Below are 5,016 nucleotides of genomic sequence, written 5' to 3'. Positions count from 1 at the left end.
TATGAAATTTGAAATGGATGAAGTTAAACAATACTCCTTGTCACGAGTTAAAACGGTCTCATATGCTTCAAGGCTCATTGGTACGAGTAGAAACAACCTCATATCCTCAAGGCTCCTTGACACGAGTTGAAACGACCTCATATCCTTCAAGATATTCTTTGGCACGAGTTGAAATGACCTCATATTCTTCAAGATACTATTTGGCACAAGTTGAAACGGTCTATATCTTTAACTATTGTGTTGAGACTTCCTTCCACTACATACTCTCAGTGGCATATGCTCTCAAATGGTGTACAAGCAAGTCTCGATGGAGCATTTGTTGACATTGAAAATTTGATACAGATAATATTAAATATCTTAATATACTTTGGATCATATTGATATTATCTGATCTATACTTCTATACTATTAATAAAAATAAAATCCTCATATGTAGTTTCCCGCTGAAACTTTTTTAAATAATGTTATTTATCTTAAAATGGAAAATGGAATAGAATCGGTTGTATCCACAATTTATAAGGAAGATTGTGTAATTAAAGATGGAAAATGTGTAATTTAAATATATATAGAATCGGTACTATCCGTTTATTATAAGAAAAATTGCGTAAAGATGGAAAATAAATAAAGCAACGTAATTAAAGATGGAAAATAATTCCATATATATATATATATATATATATATATATATATATATATATATATAATCGGTAATATCCGTTTATTATTTTTTCTATTATTTAATTAATCTTAATTATAAAAGTATACCAAGTATTAATTTCATGTGAATCGGGTCAATTTTTGTTGCTATAAAATGATAGGACTTGCCTTCCCAGCGCACTACTCATCAGAGATTCAAGAATCAGATTCTCTCTCTAAGGTTTTTTTCAAGGATGACGGATTGCCGTCATCGTTCCTGGTCCCAGCACAAGAGAGCATACCAGTCCCGGTCGCCATTAACATTTCTTTTGGGAGGGGTACGAACAGATCATGGAAGAATGAGACAAGGTGTTAGATGAGGAACCTGCTTAGCGCAAAAGGCTTGTTATTCGCTAGAACACATAAGAAGCAATAAGATTATTGATGTGACTATTGGTCATGGTCCGTCCTGATCAATTTTGTTGAATGAAAAAAAAAAATCATCCACCAAGCCCGAAGCTAGAAATACAGAAAGGAGGCCGTACTCATTTGAATGACGCATATCCTAGTTCCAAAAAAAAAAAATTTAAAAAAATAAAATAAACCTCGCTCACTCTATTCCCTAAGGGCCAACACGAGATCGATCCTGCTAACTACCCGACGGAAGGCGTTTTCTTGGATAAGCTCAATGGCATGGTTACGAAAACGTTATCCCCTAAGGCCTAGTATGACGTCTGACATCGCTCACTACCCGACGGATGAGCATACCTTTGGTCGAGCCCATGACCAGCCAAAGCGAGCTATGAACACAAAAAACAAAACAAAATAAAAAAAAAAAAAAAAAAAAAAAAAGTGGTCGCCTCGGCCATGGCAGCCGAGGCTGCGCTTAGGCCTCCGCCATGGCCGAGGCAGTCCTCGGCTATGGTGGCTGAGGCAACCCTCAGCCATGTGGCCGAGGCTTCCTCGGCCACCAACTGAGGCAATCCTCGACCGATACCATGGCCGAGGCAGTCCTCGGACATGGTGGCCTTTGCCATGTCCGCGGCTGTAACAACCCAAAATTTAATTTTATAAATCCAATTTTAAGAAATTCCAAAATAGTCATTCTCACTCTATTAAAAATTTTTCGGATCAATTGGCGTTTGAATAAATTATTTTGAACACATTTTAAATTAATTCAACACCAAAACTTATTTTTTATTCCAAAATCCTAAATTTTCGGGTACTTCGCGTACCAAGTTTTAAACTGAGAAACCAAATCTGAGTGAGACCGGGAGAAATCTGAACCAAGTGTTGGTTTGGAAATCATTTTTGGAAAAATACATTTTGACCCCAAACTATTTAAAATTCCTTTCTAGACCTTGGTCCATAATGCAAGGTGAACCATAAGCTTTATCAAAACTTTGTCGGATCTTTTGGAAGCCAAGCTAAATTACTCCTTTGCCCTCCATGTGACACCCCAAAAATCCACATTCAATCCATGGATTAATTGAGTAATTAATCCTATTTTATTTGAGGAATTAATTCCTAAAATCCTGATTTTTAATACTCAAGGACTAGTATTTGACTAGTCAACCTTAAAGTTGTGTTGTACCTTGAGCTTTGAGGGGAGTTCCCTTGTTCCTTACACTTTCTAAAGGTTAGTAAGGGTATTCTTGACTTTTCACAAAGAGTTAGTATTGTAACCTAACCTAGAAGACTTCTTCATTTCATTCCTTACAATTCCTAGAAATTAGCTCTACCTTCTCTCTAGAAAATAAGTGTAGCTTATTCTCCAAGCCAAGTTGAGACCCTTGTCAAGATTCCAAGATTTTCTCCCAAGATTCAACCTTTCAGCTATTTGGGCATCTAGGATGGTAAGATCTAAGTCCATCTTGTGTTTTTGGTTCCATCTTAGTTGTCTTTTTCTTAAAAGTAGGATCTTTATGATCTTTTGGTTTGATCTTGAAGTGGGTTTGGATAGTAAGCCTTGTAAGGAGCTTGTTGAGGTGTAAAGTGAAGTCTTTTGGTCTACAAGAGGTAACCCATGCTCTACTAAAACCTATTTTGCTTACCTATATGTGATTTCTTGGATTCTACTTGTGTTTTGCTATGAAATGTGAGGGTTTATGCATTTGTCTTGTGATATTGCATATCTAGAGCTTGTGTTTAGGGTTCCTTTGTTCCATTGCTTGGAATTTTCCATGATTCAAGTCATTTTGTTGTGTTGGGTGAGATTTGGCATGTTTTGGACTTGAATTTGTGTTTGGAGAAGAAAATCCCCAAAGGGATTTGTTGTGGTACAAGTGTGTACCCGCGGGCGGAACCACGGGTGGGGCACTACCCGTGGGTCCACCCGCGGGTACATGGTTGGTGTTGTGATGGGATTTGTTCCCCGTGATTCGTTTGCCTCGGTATTTGGTCTTTTGACTTCCCGATGTTCTTTTGTGGAACTATTGAGCGTCTTCTTGATGTTTCGTATGTCTAGAACTATATGGTAGGTATCCATGTAGGACTTTGTTGTCTTGAATCGTGCTAAGTGTTCAACATTGTGTTTCGTTGGACGAGAGCTGTCTTGTGTGTTCCTCGGAACTATCTTGAGTTTCTCCGTTGTTAAGCATGCTAGTTTATTGTCTTAATGCTAGCGTGTGTGTGGTTTGTAACTTCCCGTTTGGTTGATGATAACTTGTGTTATTAATCGTTGATGTTGTTGGGCTGTGACCCGTTCCTTGATTGAGTATGTTTCATACCTTCGTTGTGATCCGTTGTTTGACTCTTGTTGAGTTGTGGTGCGTGTGTGGCTTTACCTGGATTGCACGATTAGTGGTATGGGACACTAGTCACCAAGGTATTACAGCGGTCCTCGTGGTGGCCGTGGCGTGATTATGGAGCTGTGGCCTTTGTGTAAGGTTCACGTTTTTGTGGGATAACAGGTGTTATCCGGGCATGTGTGCCATGTGCGTGTACGGTACCTCGTGTACTATGAATCGGTGGCTTTGTTGGAGGACTGTTGGAGGGGAACGACGGTTCCCGGGGGAATAAGGTTGGACTGTATGTACAGGGGTCATGGAGGTAAAGGTTGGAACTAGATATAAGGTTGGGGTAGCCATATGGTTGGAACAAGGCATAAGGAAGGCATATCAACTCGTGGCGGTGATGTCGCGAGGGCTTGTGTAGCCGTGGTTGGTGTTCTCTCTTGTGATGTGTGTAGTCACAAAGGCATGTGTTGCTAGGCATGTGTTGCCGGTTGTCGTGTCTTGATCCTTGTGGTGTCGCTATCCGTTGTGGTCTTGGGATGTGTTCCCGTGGTGTTTATTGATGAGTGTTGAGTCTTGAGTTGTGTTTACTCCTTGGTTTTTACACTTATATATATGTATTCCGTTTCGAAATGATTTTTGTATATACCCTACCTATGTATGATACTTAACAGGTATTGGTGGTTACCAGCATTATCGCTGACCGGGCGTCGTCCCAATGTTTATCTTTGTATCTTTCAGGTGATGTCTAGACGAGCGCGATGTTAGTGGCGGTAGTCTAGTATCTTTACCTTTGTTTTGTGCCTGTGTGCCCGTTGTAGTGTTAGGTTGTTACCTTTTGGGATAGATGTATACACTTGCAGATTGATCACCGGTAGCGTTTACCGTGTTTGGTATACGTGGCATAACACCCCTTTTGGATTCTTCTATCCAGTTTTCGTTTTATCTTCCGCTGTGCTAGTTTTTGTTGTATGATCTGCAGGTGTTAAGGCCTTTATATGGTCGTGTTGAGGGGGGTGTTACACTCCACCAATCATTGTCATTCTCCTAGCGTTTAGAACCCTATAAAATGAGATGTTTCAGCCATTGCGTATTGATTCCCTTCCTTGTCTTCCCCAAACAAAAGCTCTACCAAGAAAACACAGTAAGTTTTTCTATCCTTCCATTTCTTCAGCTTCATGTTTCTATCTCTGAAGACTTTAGTTTTATGAGTTGTTGTGTGGCTTGTTTGAGGTGTCTAGGAGGTGAAGGAGATGTCTAGCTTGGGAAGAAGGAGGAATCCCAACAAGAAGAGGAAACAACAAAGGTATAACCCATGGATTCCCAATCTCTTTTTGGCTCGGTGAAGCCACTGTTATATTATTAGAAATGAGTCTAAATGCTTGATTGTTGTGTGTTTGAGCTATTAGTTGACTTGTTGTTGTGGTATAATGTGTTAGTGATGATTTGGAAGTGGAATCTTGTATGGAAATGTTTTACAGATGAAGAAGAAGCCACTGGTGCACCTCACAGTGTGCACAGTGGAAGTGGCGGGCCTAGCCAACGGCCCACGAGGAGAGCCGTTGGCTAGAGCTGTGGCATGAACAGCCCTAGGCCGCCTTTGATCGGCTTCAGGCGGCGGGCCTCTCCTAGCCCCGCCGCTAGG

The sequence above is a fragment of the Ipomoea nil genome, unplaced genomic scaffold, assembly GCF_001879475.1.
Source record: "Ipomoea nil cultivar Tokyo-kokei standard unplaced genomic scaffold, Asagao_1.1 scaffold3074, whole genome shotgun sequence".
Classification (NCBI taxonomy): domain Eukaryota; kingdom Viridiplantae; phylum Streptophyta; class Magnoliopsida; order Solanales; family Convolvulaceae; genus Ipomoea; species Ipomoea nil.
Note: the sequence above shows the minus strand (reverse complement) of the source record.